This window comes from Pectinophora gossypiella, chromosome 19 (genome assembly GCF_024362695.1).
Source record: "Pectinophora gossypiella chromosome 19, ilPecGoss1.1, whole genome shotgun sequence".
NCBI lineage: Eukaryota > Metazoa > Arthropoda > Insecta > Lepidoptera > Gelechiidae > Pectinophora > Pectinophora gossypiella.
Genome location: NC_065422.1, coordinates 3,410,827 through 3,425,910, shown reverse-complemented (window position 1 = coordinate 3,425,910; position 15,084 = coordinate 3,410,827). Strand labels below are relative to the sequence as shown.

Below are 15,084 nucleotides of genomic sequence, written 5' to 3'. Positions count from 1 at the left end.
GGCTAGAGTGAATAGGCATTTGCTAGGTAAGCGTGATCCACCCTAGGTCACATCGTTACTTACCATCAGGTGAGATTGTGGTCAAATGCGAGTCTATGAACAATGATGAACAAAAATCGAACTCTATTCTGAATTCTGAAATAAATTGTAGTTATAAAGATAATTCCATCCGAAATTCATAATTCGGTACCAAAACAAACTAGTCCAACAGGCACGCGCCTACATTTTTAATAATTAAAATATATTTTTTAAAAGATATTTATTCGGCATAACATAAATCAACATGACTTACTTAGAGGTAATTAAACAATAAAAGAATACAATTTGTCAAATAATCAGAAACATACGTAACTTCGTCACATCCAACTAGGCGCTTAAGTGTTATATAGTATGATATATATTATTTTATAATTTATTTATTTGTTGTTAAAAACATGTTAAGTACACAATATTAGAAATAAAAATGTTTTCAGTAGGAACCGCGTTCCGTTCTTTTTTTAGTTCTATTTAGAAATTAACAGCAACAGGAGAGACATAAAATGTTTTATTCTTATGAGCAAGACGAGTAGACTACTAGAATAAATAATATTCATTATAATGTGTCGTCTTGCCCCACTGGGACGAGTTGACTTCCAACTCCTAAAATTCGCGCCCCATTTGCCTGGCCATGTAGTGAACGCCATCTGAAAAAACTCTGCCGAATGTAATCTAGTATCCTTCTAGGATCCATGGAGACAGACTGATGGCACTTCAATGCACGTATGACGTCACATTGCAAGATGCATCACAAAGGCTATATAAGCACTTTCACTGCGCAAACTCCTGAGTAGCGGGATGCGACCGCTAACGTACGCACTCTGACCCCAGACGCCGCGCATAACGGACACATTCAAATATCGAATTTATATTTCTTTTTCTGTGATTGTGACGTGTGTTTGTTTTTTTCGTGTGCACAGGTGAGTTCGATTTTTGGATTTGAATTTTGAAGTTTTAAGTTTGGAATTTTATTTATTTCTTTTTAATTTTTATTATTTAAAATTGATAGAAAAATAAAAGTGCATAATTATTTTTCAATAAATAAATTATAATTTATAATTGATTGTAAATATTGCCACGTATTTAAAATTCATTATATAAATATAATTAATTGAAATATTAAATGCAAATATTTATTAAAAAAATTATTTTTATAAGTAATTCTTATTTTTAAAATTAATAGTTAAAAAAATAACAGTAATTAGGATTAAAATTTTATTTAAATAAGAACATAATGGTGCTAATTCCTGTAAATACCATCTAATTTTATTTTAAGTTATATCTGTCATTTTCTTATCCGCCGAAAAGGAAAGGGAAAGGAAAATTTATGGAACACACGTCAATTTTAAGCACAAATCTAAAACAACCGTCTAAAAATTCGCCCGGGTTATTCATTTATTTACTCATTCTTCCTAAAATTTATTTATTTATTTATTTATTTATTTATACTTATATCTAATAGTACAAACACATCACCATTACAGGCAAGCCCAATGCGATGATGGAAAAACAAGGTACCTTTGAAGGCAGATAAACATTCATACAAAATTAACAAAAATGAATAAAAACTATATGACAGAAAAATAACAACTTTACAAACAATATTAATAAAAAACATATACCATTAACTATTATTAAAAATTATTTAAAGTAGAATTAAGATAAATCAAAGTGGTACGGTCTAAAATCTTAATAACAGCAGTAATTCCACCATTTTAATTAAGAGCTGTCAATCATCCGTCCCTTTCCTTTTCGGCGGATAAGAAAATGACAGGTATAACTTAAAGTAAAATTAAGAGATGTCTGCAGGAATCGGGGCCAGTGGCTTATTTTTAGCAACGCCGATACAAAAGAGTTCAACGCGTTCTTTTATATATCTTTTAATTATATTTTTTATAATTATTGCCAATTCTAAAATTTACCTTTAAAAAATACAAATATGTATCTAATATTTATAAGTTTGAAACAACGAAAGCCGTAAACAAATAAAGCTTTCTAAGTAATTATACCTACAATTAAATTTAACAGTTGAACATCACTGTCGCTTTCTACTGGCATGTAATTAATAAAAAAAATTAAAACGTAAGAAAAAGAATACGATTTGAATTTTGAACAGAACTTACGCATCAAAAAGACATCAAAGTAGAATCGGTGCATATCGTCAGTCACTGTGATAGAAGGCTAATTCACTTAACTACTTACACACAACACTAATTTAAAAATTTAATTTACAATGAAATATTTTTTTAAGAGCTTCTTAATAGTTTAGCTGTTTAAGAAATAATGTAGGTAGCATATTTTTTAATACATAACTTAAGTAGTAATTAACAGAATTAATCTACTCTAATCTATTTCTGGGCCTTTCTCTCCTCCAGTACAAATAAATTGTGCATAAAAACGGTAAAGTCCTCCACATTTTACTCGTCCCTCAAAAAATATCTTAAAATCCTCATTATTGCATTTCAATGACATAAATAGACTACACATTCTATCCCAATGCTGGTCACAGGGCTCTCAATCTACCGAACTGAGTCAAATATGTTCAAAGTCGTTTAAATAAATGTAAATATAATTAAATAAATAACACTTACATAAACCGACTATAAAAAAGTTGTTATAAGAATTGTCCACCCAGCGTGTGAATACAACCTGCACGCTGCGCCCGCGCACACTGGGTCACGGGTCGCGTGCGTTGATCGATCTTCGCGGTTCAATCGCTAACGAAGAGTTATTATTGCTTCTATATTTATCCATACCAGCATAATAAATGCGAAAGTAACACTGTGTGTCAGAATTAATTGCTTAAATCGCTAGTCCGTGAGCATTGAAGACTTTAATCGCGGTGGAGGAAGCAAAATGGTGAGCTAGGGTCGTAACAAATGGAATTCCACGATCTCTGCCTACCACAATGGGAAATAGGCGTGATAATACGTATGTGTATGGAAAAGTGCAGTTTTCAAGCTGGTCTAATAGAAAGCTCGATGAGGTGTGATTACTTAGTTCGTATTGTAATGGATGTTCTTCTGACTACCCCAATTGGGATATAGGCGTGAGCTTATGCTATATCTTTAACACAGGAAAAAGGTCAAATCGATAGGCGTACTCGTAAACCTTTGACTTCTTAGTTTTGACATACAACGTGTATCGGCATACGTTTAGCTGCATCTTGTTAAACTCATGCGCATCCAACCTTTAAACGCTGATGGAGACTATGAATATTAAGTAGGGTACTGTTGGGTATAAAAGCTACATTCTAGTTAATTTTTAACACACATACATAAGATCACGCCTATTTGTCTGTGGGGTAGGCAGAGGCCACGGAATTCCAATCACTACGATCCTGATACGCCACTTTCGCTCCTTCCACTCTCATAATTTTTAAAGATTGTTCAATAGTGACGAAATATATGAACTTCTAAGAAATAAAGCCGCCCAAATTGCACTGTATTGCACTGGATTTCCCTTCGCGGATAGGCAGGTTAGACAGGTAATTGCTTCTGTAAAAAACTGGACCCGCCGAATCTCCAGGTTAGGCAAGCGGACCCTGCGAAAATCGGGATAATGCTAATAATCAATAAAAAATAATTATTGTAATAGATACCTACGGCTAAGTATAAGTATTAAAAGTAATTAATTCATTCATTTCGAGTATTTTAATACAGATTTTATAATATGGCGCTTTCTCTTATATTTAAACTTATAAACATAACCAAGTATATTATCTATCATACCCGATCATATGATTTGGTCTACAAATAATATCTTCTTCAATAAATCCAGTCAAACTCATTTTTTAGAACAGTATGCCGGTCTTCCCCACATTGACTAAGGGTGGTATTAATAAACGAATCTCAGCTGAGACTGCCCTCAAGATCATGCTCAAGTCTCTGTTTTTATATGAGAACTGTCACATTGACATGATTTTGAGGGCAGTCTCGAAGCTGAGATTAGTTTATTAATACCACCCTAATAATTGTTAATTATCTACTTACATTAAGGACAGTAAAAGATTTACGTCACTTACCTGAGTAAAGAAACTCGATGCTGGGAAACTGGGGTCGCTGGGACATCCTCCCTTGACCTTTAATACTCGAAGAACCAGTTTGTAGATGCCCATCTGCCGCGACTTTCCTTTTCATTTGCTTATGATTTTAGCTCTGTCTGTCTAGTCTGCGATCTATGACGCGGTAGATCTCGCACGATAGAGAAAAGTAGGTACATATATATATAAACTCACGCCCGTTGTTGACAATTGCAACATAAAAATACCTTTAAAAAAAAGGTTATAAAAATATTAATTCTTTACTATTTTTAAATAAATTTTATATTCATCGATCTTCTCTTATTGACGGACGTGTTTATAACCTTTATAATTACCTACTATTACTGAATCATATGCGAAGTGGCAAAACAATCAGCGTTTCTTTAATACAGTCTGTGAGTGATGAAATAATCAGTCCACACACATTTAAACATCCGTAATCTTTAAAGGGTAGGTAGAGCCACAAATGATGGATATTACGAACCTTATGGTGACAAGGGATTAGCCTATCGCTTATGATAGCGGAAACTACTTAAGTATATAAGTAAAATACATATGGTGTTAAATAAAACCATTTAATAACATAAAATAAGTTATTTTTCGACCAATCAGCAGATTCAGCCTAACACAGAGATAATTAACAGTTTTACAACATTTAAGAAAAAACAAATTAAATATTAAAATAAGAAAAATGAATGATTAAATATATCCTCGCCTTACGGTTATCTGGAACAAATCGCTTTAAGCGATAATGCCACCATTTGCCATGGACCTAATTAAGGCTGTTTTGTAACTATTTTCTTTTATTTTGTTGCAATAAAGTATATTTGTATTTGTATGAATATTTTAGTTATATTGTCAGTTCGAATTAAATTAGTTTGTCGCAGAATAAAAACTATTCAATAATCAACAAAACAAATCGAAGCTAATGAATTTCCATAGACTCTGCTTGCCCCGGTGGGAATTTATATGTATTAAAATTCAAATTCAAAATCTTTATTCAGTAGGTAACATAGTTAACAGAGTTAACAACAAGTCTCTTACAGTCAAGATCTCCATAAAATGACATAGTAATTGTTACCCTAATTATAGAAGACAACAGCATGCAATAGACTTACAGCAAAGATAAACTAGCCTAAATCTAATTGTACAAAAGAAAAGCAAAAAATTAAAATTTAAAAAATATATAGTCAGAGTCGAACCACTAACCGGGCTAGGCTAAACCACATAGGCAGTTTTAATGCTCAATCTGTTTGAAGACATAAATACCTGTATGGGGCATACAATCAGGCCAATCTATCACAGAAGACAGGCTACTGGTTGTAGGCTATTGTTACGTCTTCGCCGGCGTATCTGCCATCTGCATCCGATTTACAATCGTAAGGGAGACTACATACTTGTACGAGTGTGGATTGTTTGAAAACACAAATATGAACAATCTTCTTCTTCTTCTATCGTGTGGGTTTTGAGGCGAATTACTAACCTCATCAACCCTGGTGTCAGGGTTACTATTGAGCCGCCAAAGGCCCCTGACATGACTCATTTATAACGACTACGTACTTACACAGTAAGTAGTAACCGGGACCAACGGCTTAACGTGCCTTCCGAAGCACGGATCGTCTTACTTTCGGACAATCAGGTGATCAGCCTGTAATGTCCTAACCAAACTAGGGACCACAAAGTAATTTTTGTGATATGTCCCCACTGGGAATCGAACCCAGGACCTCCGGATCGTGAGTCCAACGCACAACCACTGGACCACGGAGGCCGTTAATATGAACATGAACAATATGAACAATAAAGTTAACAAAAGTTTTTGTTGGGAATTATTTTTTTGTTAAAATTAACAAATAAATCTGTTTACTTGCTCAGACGCTATTTATTTCACATCCCGTTCATCAAGTGATCGATTTATAATAGGGTAGTTTCCAACTAGTTAAATCAGTTACTTTTTACTAAACGTCAAAACACGAAATGACTATGGAGTTTTGTATGAAAAAGCAAACTGTGTATAAAAAGTTAAATATATCTATCTACTCAGCCTGTATCCACCCACTGCTGGGTAAAGGCGTCCTCTCTTTCACGCCTTTCCGGTCCTGTGCAAGTCGCAACCATTGCTTTCCGGCATACCTCAAAATGTCTTCCGACCATCGAGCTGGTGATCTGCCTCGATATCTACCACATACCATCCCTATCCCACCTTTCAGTAACAGCCTTAGTCCATCCGTTGTCTTCCCGTCTTGCCAAGTGTCCTGCCTATCTTCACTTAAGCCTAAGAATAAGTTACTTAAATAGAAAAAAGTCAACTTTTTTGTCAACTTTAGATCTATCTTTATTCCACCTATTTCAAAACCATGAAAAATCGTGACGTAGAAAACTTTTTCGTCGTTTTATAAGGAGTTTAGTGTTTTTTTATATATTTTTTTTATACATTTCAATACAAAAAATAACAAAACATATATTTAGTGCACACTAAAAATCTTAAGGGTTTTTCATTTGCGCCAAGACTGACAATATAAGTTATAAAAAAAATAGTGCCCGCTGTACTTATAAAGCAGCTTAAAAGCGCCGTAGAATGTACAATCATCTTACAAAGAAGCATTCAGTTAACGAACTGGCCATAATATCCAGGTCGAGCGTGTTCCGTCGAGGATCTGCGAGAATAATTGTTATGTGATGCGTGTGAGATGATCCGACGAGCTGCATTGTCATACTGTGATGTATGGATCTTCCTTTTTTTAAACGACTTATTGTAGATTTGTTGCAAATAGCATTAACGACTTGGCCGGACGTATGGATCCTCTCAACTAGACTTATTAGTACTTCTTGTTTACTTGCATACTACCTATCAACTTTAAGCGACCGTGGTTACCGGGTGAGAGCCTTCAGCGCTCCCCATTTGTCCGGCCAAGTAGTTAATACCATCTGCGGCAAATCTCCAATAAGTCACGTCAAAAAACCAAAGCGACCGTGGTCTAGTAGTTAAAGTGGATCCGGGGGTCTTGAGTTCGATTCCTGGTGGCTGTCAAACAACATATCACTTTGAGAGACTGTTCCTAGTTTGGTTAAAATAAGATTATCCGTGCTTCGGAAAGCACGTTATTTAGTCCAAACTACCACGTGAAGTATGTACCTACCTACTGTTAGAATTAATAGAATGGAATCGATCGGATAAACTCTACTGATACATCACTAAATGAACGTCACACCACTCGCCACTGTACTTTGACAGTTTTAACTGTATCATACATACATAAACAGCTTATATACGTCCCACTGCTGGGCACAGGCTTCTCCTCAATCAACCGGAGGAGGCATGGAGCATACTCCACCAGTTCCACCACACTATATATTGAAATTTTACCTTTTTTTACCTTTAATTTAACTAAATATTGAAATAGAATCGTGATCACTAATTAAACAGAACTAGACGTTTTGTTAGTACTATGATGGATATTAGTCCTTTTTAACAAAAAACAAGGAGTCTTTTTTAATTCATGAAAAAAGGCCCTGATAATTTTAGAACCAAGTCTAAACCTGTAACAAAACTAAAACTAATACAATTAATAAATGTTTATGGAACACGAAGTTCGTGCGTCACCCAATAGGGTCCACATAATACCAGCGTCGTGGTTCACGCCGCGACTTGTGCTGAGTGAGGCCCTTTTATCTAAGGACGTCCACCACCACCTTATGATCATTTCGACAAACATCCGTCTTGCTTTTTTGTAATTGTTTTAGTGATATTGATGTTGTTGTCTTTTTTTTGTGTGTCTTCTTCTTCTTCTCTTCTTCTATCGTGTGGGTTGTGAGGTGGATGACTAACCTCATCAACCCTGGTGTTAGGGTTACTATTGAGCCGCCAAAGGCCCCTGACATGACTCATATAACGACTACGTACTTACATCAGTAAGTAGTAACCAAGACCAACGGCTTAACGTGCCTTCCGAAGCACGGATCGTCTTACTTTCGGACAATCAGGTGATCATCCTGTAATGTCCTAACCAAACTAGGGACCACAAAGTAATTTTTGTGATATGTCCCCACCGGGAATCGAACCCAGGACCTCCGGATCGTGAGCCCAACGCTCAACCACTGGACCACAGAGGCCGTTTTTTGTGTGTGGCGCCCTTTTATAATAAACTATTTCTTTTCTATTCTCCCCCTCCGGTTGATTGAGGGGAGGCCTGTGCCCAGCAGTGGGACGTATATAGGCAGTTTATGTTATGTTATTCTATTCTATTCTAAATTAGTTTAGTTTGTAAAAGTTACGAGTGACGAGATACTCCAGTGACTTTTTGTTGGCCGTCAACATGATTATATAACATAATGCTTTCTGTCTAGGGGTCAAGATGAATAAAGACCTATTGACCAGTAGGTCAGACTCTTTTTGGCAGGTAGACAATATTACTTAATAGACTAGGATCGTTGGATGTCGTTCGAAAAAGGATTCGATTGCGGAACCCATTGGTTGTGATTTGTATTTTGAAGTTTCAAGTTTAGATTTTTTTTATACTAATGGAGGAGCTCGGTGGCGCAGCGGTTAATGCGCTCGGTCTGCGATTATTGAAGTTAAGCAACTTTCGCAAAGGCCGGTCATAGTATGGGTGACCACAAAAAAAAAAAAGTTTTCATCTCGAGCTCCTCCGTGCTTCGGAAGGCACGTTAAGCTGTTTCTCCCGGCTGCATTAGCAGTCGTTAATAACCATCAATCCGCACTGGGCTCGCGTGATGGTTTAAGGTCGGATCTCCCTATCCATCCATAGGGAAGGCCCGTGCCCCAGCAGTGGGGACGTTAATGGGCTGATGATGATGATGATGTGTATAATTATGTATGTCACCATGTTATAGGTATAATTGTCGTATGGTATACTTTTGGTACAACTACGGTACGATGAGTCGTGTCAGCTTCGCGGGGTCCAACGGACGAGGAAAATTATGGAGCGACTGAAAAACAGCGTCTGTTTCTCTGGAAATAGACACTATGCTGAGTTCGTCAGCTTTTCACTCTTATGCCACATTGTGTGCCGAGTAAATCTACTTATTTTTAATTCTGTTTCTGTATAATACTTATTTGTGATTGCTCTTTAAGTAGCGAGTCACAAATTGATGAATAAATATTTTCTCTCTCTCTCTTTCTCTCTGAGCCAAGTAGTTAACGGCATATGCGGCAAATGTACGATACGCCACGTGAAAAAAAAAACTTAGCATTACCGCTCGGATCGGGTTAACGTGTCGATATCGATATGTCTCAGGTGGGTTAAAAATACAACATTGAAACAATTCACCTAAAAAGCAATATTGCGTAATTAGTTTTATATACGCAAAATACGTCAAATTGCAGTATTATTTTTTAGATGAATTACTTTGTTGTTACCTTTTTAGACCGCCAGTTCTTCATCACCAACAACTGTGCAAAAAATTGTCTTCTCCTGAGTTGTAGGTTGCTTTTGTCAATAAACAACCCGTCAAAAGGCCTTACACTTGATCTTGCCCTGTGGAGTTTATATCATCATAAATCATACCTTTAGGCACTGACAATATGATCTGTCTTCCTGTCATCATGACAGTAATATAGCGGAATATTACCGCAATCAATACTATTGAACCCTGAGGCTGTACGTGCATCGATCGCAACGTATTTTAGTCTATAATTTATTGCTATTGCTATTCAGATTCTATGATTCGAAAAGAAACGGCTGATTGAAAATAAAGATGAGAGTGTAGACAGAAACACGTACCTTACATGTACTTACCTCATTATATACATATTTATATACCTATTATATTATATACACATTTTATACCTATTTAGGTCATTCAAATTCGCGTCTCTATCGAAATAAGTAAAAATTGTTTTCCCTAAATTAAATTAAATCATAATAAGAATGCTATGTGTCAAATAAATACTTACTTACAGTAAACTATAATAATCAAACTGATTATTATAATATACTATATAACAGTCTGTATACAGCTTTTATTGTTCACAATTTTATTTAGATACAAAATATTTTCGAAAACAAATAGACCATAAAAATAGAAATAAAATAAAACAATATAAAAAAACATATAAATAAAATTTATATAATATAATATAAATTATTTATTTAATTAGTCAAATAAGTTAGTACGTATTAAAAATATATTTCTGTCGAGATATAAACTAATCGATTCCCATTTGAGATAACGTGTAATCAGAGAGGCTAACATTTAAACATATTTTTATTTTACCGTAAGTATTGCTTAACTGAGGCCATGAACTGAGAATTTTAGAAGTAAACACACATGCACTCATATATACATATTGGTGGATAATGGCGTTGTATGGTGCAGCTTGCAATGGAAAAAAGGTCTTTAGAATAACAGTACGTGTAATTTTTATTTTTACACAATTTTATAGATTTACACTTGACTCGGTATCTATACCAAATCTACAATAAGTCATGTCAAAAAAAAAATACGACTCGGGTCCACCTGGCTAAATTTAATATTATAAAAAGTTATTATTATTTTTCTGTTTTTTATATATTTAGCTATTTCCACAAAAATCCTTTTCGATATTAGTGCAGATTAGCGCGAAGAGGAAAAAAGAATTTTAAAAATGGAAGTCAGAATTTTAAAAATACATAGGAAAGATTTCTTTTAAGTACCTATATTAATTGATTTGTAACTATTTTTTACAACATTATGACTTGTTTTTTAAACCGTACTATTAACATACTTTATTTTTAATATAGGTACTTGTGGGTAATTTTATTGCCTTATACGGCCTCTGGTTTGAAGAAAATAAGCTCAAGGATTTTACACATCAATTTCAAGCGAACTTTGCAAGGTGCGTCACCTCTAGATAAGTATCAACTAAGATGTTCACCTTTCAATGTTACTCTGTATGTTTTTAGAAGTTTAATAATAAATTATGATGACCTCACCAAACAGCTCAAATAGGATAATGTCAAACGGAAAAACTCGAAATATAGAGGTATATATATTGTATAGGTATATATTTCGATTTTTTCCGTGTGACATTGTATAGCCATCGAAAGAAGAACTGAATACCCACATCTCACCGAGCTTTCTGTTAAACCAACGTGATAGATGGTGAGCCGTATCGCCGTCTAGTCTAGCCAACAGTGTTAGTGTAAAATGCACTTAAGATAAATTAATAACTCATTGATGCAACTCCAGTACCAGGGTGAACCGGCGCTCCTCGTTTGAGAATTAACATTACATTTTTTTTATATATTATAATAATTACTTACTATACGTATAGAAAAAGGTATTTTAAATGTGCCTGGCCATGTCGATCTAGTATAATAGCACTATTACCATTCACAAGAATACCATATAAATTGAAAAAAAAAGCGCCAATCACACAAAGCCATTGTTTAACGAACGTATATACAACTCATTAGCATATTACCTAATGACCTCTTCGCCCATAAATATTGTTGCTGTAATGTAATATATGCCGTCTTGGTTACTACATTCTGTTGCTTTCTGTTTGTCAACCACTATGGTACAATAGATCTCGCCTAGAAGACCATAAACCCATAGACCATAGACCAAAAACCATATTTTTATTGTTATCTATTGCCTAATTATTATTAATTGAATTGTTTTGTTATTATTTTGTGTATCCTTTCTTTATTGTTGTTCAATTTATCATTGTAATATTGTAAATTTGTTTTAGGCCCATATGAATCTTGTTTGTAACGCAATGGTTTCTACTGTAATGTTGCAAATGTCTATATAAATAAATAAATAAATAAACCTACTTACTACAATCCTGATACATCACTTTCGATTGTATTTCAGGTACTTTTATCGTTAAAAAGAACATAGTTTTTATTCTTATGATATTGATATACGCATATGCCTGCCATGTGCGAAGATCTTTCTTAGCAAGATTGGTTATGTAAGCGGTAAGCCACATGCGAGCACATGAACTTCGGAGTTGAAGCAGTCGCCGCAGCCGGCTGGATCATAAATCATCATTGATTATGAATAGATGATTATTATATTAATTAATTAAATTAAATAATTACTAAATTAGTCTGTGTACAAATTTAAATCGTTACTAACTATTTACGGGCTAAGTTGGCTAATTTTTTTTATCCCAAAAGTCATCCCCTAAGGGGATGAAAAAAAACGTGTCGCGCGATAACCGACGTCTACGCGGCTACAAACGCGGACAAAATGTCAGCAATTTTAATAATTTAAAACTATTAGAATATAAAAATAAATCGACGGGGAAGAAGCAAATACTCCTATCTTACAGTTAGGTCTGTGTAAGATAGGAGTATTTGCTTCTTCCCCGTCGAAATATAATAATTAGGCCTGTCTAACCCAGATCTTGCCAGTATATCACAGATAGTAAAGTCAGGGGTCACAGAAAGCGAAGATGTTACGATAGGTTGCGTCATCGTGTCACGCACCTAGTTGCGGTACCTTAATGTGCTTTCGATGGACAAGCATAACTTTATTTGTAGGTCATTTAAGTAACTAAAACATAGATAATGGTCATTAGATGATATTTTATTAGGGATTGTGGTACTATATCTCTGTTTCGTGAAGACTGCTAACCTTCGGTAGAAAACGGCACCTAAAACTGAAGAAAATGTCAAAGCCCTCTCCTCAGTAGCTAATCGAGTCGGTCATTGACCTCACAATTCACATGACAAGAAGATTGAATAAAGTATTTCATTCACAAATGAAAACAAAACAGCTGTCCCTATTTTGTCTGTTACGTAACTCTTTCGTCCTACGTATAATAAAGTATTTTAATGTTTATATTGATAAAAATGACATGTGAAAAGCGTGGTTACACCAAAAGTAAAAAAATATAGTTTTAATTTTACTACTAAGTATAGCGGACCCGCGATAATTTGTTTTGTTATGCTTTCGAATATTTCCATATTTCAGTAGTTTGTACATGATGTTGTGAATTTTAACAACATACGACATGACAATGGGTCAAAACTAAATAACTCCACAGACAAACTACAAAACGTATCAAAAAAATTAAAACTTTTTCAAGCAAAACCGTTTGCCTGAAAAAATGTTTTTTTTTTATCCTGGATTGGAAATCACCCCTTAAGGGGATGAAAAAAACATGTCGAAGTATCGCGGACAAAAGTCGCCGCGAAAATAGAATACTTTATTAGATATAAAACTTTGCTCGCACGGGACAACATAATTAAGTAATACAATTTATACCGAATAAAGCCTGCGTTTCCTCTGATACGCAACTAGCGACAGTAGCAGTGAGTAAACTGGGTAACTGTGCCGAATGAGATCTTCCGTGAGAATAGAGAATCGCCATACAATGACTTGTAAATTTCACTCATGTTATGTTTCTGTTCTTAGAGAATTCGTCTAGTGCAAGTAAATATTTAAATTATGTTACAAAAACATTTTGGACGAAGAGTGTGTTTTGCTTCAAAATACAATTTTCGATGCCAAGTATGGCTGCAAATTATTTTGTACATACCAATGGGCATTACTGCTGTAAAGTTGTAGATTTAAGCCATAATCATGGCCACATCGTCGGCGACGCGACGCGACAGTCGTCAGTAATTCATAATAAATATGGCTTAAGTATGGCAGGTAACTCACTTGGCGACGACGCTATGAAAATTTGGTGAAATTTTAGCAACGAAGCCATTTTAATAAAGGTACCTAAATTGCTTGGCGACATGGCTACTCATTAACCTTCTTTTCTTTTTTTTTTTTTTTTTTTTTTTTCGCTAGGTGGCGCTTTACTGCCAAACACTTCTTTTTTAACCACAAAAGTTTAATTTAAACAATAATTACATTTAGTGTTTATCATCAAAGTTAAATATCATAATTACTTACTAAGTAAAGTGACGCGTCGGCACAAGTGTTATCTCAGTGTTAACATCACGCATTCTAATAAAATTCAAACATTTATTCTTCCGACAGAAAGTGTACTTTTAGTTGACTTTTCCTATGCTTGGGTACGGTGTTTCGCTAACTTTTGTCTGTGCATGATCTATAAGTATCTGCATCTTGAACTGTGTGCCTAACTTATTCAGTGTGTGTGATTAATTGGTCGAAATAACCTCAAAAATTCTAAAAAAGATACACTACTATCTTTGCTTACATCGATTTTTCAAACGCGCAGCGACATCTGTTACCTCATATTTTGAACTTCTAACTAAAAGTCCTGTTCCTTATAAAAGCTTCCTTAAGCGTTTCCCAAGTCTCTCGCTAGAGGGATCCACTGTTAATTTCAACATCAATTTTATGAAAACTTGTCAACATGTTGTGCGGCTCTTGCAAAAACATAATTAAAAATGAAGATAAAACTACTATAGTTTGCTGCACCTGCCCCCAAGTATTTCATCAAAGCTGCTTAACTTTATCAAGAGAGGATAGCAGGCTCGCTCGCGGGAATGCTTATCGCTGCCCTTCATGTAAATCAAAGAAAAAACAATTAGCCTCGGACACGACCTCTAAGAGTAGCTCCTCTCAGAAACCAGGAAGGTTTGAGCAGGCAGAGGGAGAAGACTCCGTCCCCGACTTTGTGGACCCGCACTCTAACTCCCCTCCGCCTGCAGACATGCTAACTTTTCTTCGCAATTCATTCTCTCTGCTAGAAGATGCTTTCCACAAGATGAGAACTGAAATGGGAGAATTTACAAAGTCTCTCTCCTCTACCTCCGAAGACATAGAGCAATTTCGAAAGGAAATTACAGATATCAAGGTTGAACTCCGAGAACTCAATAAGTACAAGGAAGAAGTCTCCTCTCTCCGTGCTGAAGTTTCCGAACTGCGACAAGAAATTTCCTATCAACAGCAGCGTCAATTTCTGAAAGACGTAGAGATCACGGGTGTTCCGGAGCAGAATGGAGAAAACCTAGAACATATTGTATCGATAATGACAACCAAACTTGGTGTAGAGTTGGACCCACGCGATATCGATGACGTGAGGCGTGTAGGCGTTCGAGGTGGCGGCGCGGGCGACGTGGGCGGCTCGGAGC

At 35.3% G+C, this 15,084-nt stretch overlaps 1 protein-coding gene across 1 annotated transcript in view; it reads left to right on the top strand.

Moving 5' to 3' along the window:
• The first annotated feature begins 841 nt into the window (after positions 1-841).
• The window catches only part of LOC126375793 (mucin-2-like), a 91,217-nt gene continuing 76,974 nt past the window's right edge, over positions 842-15,084 (top strand). The window contains exon 1 of the mRNA XM_050022880.1: positions 842-956. The gene's annotated coding sequence lies outside the window, so the exon portion shown is untranslated. The remainder of the gene's footprint in view (positions 957-15,084) is intronic.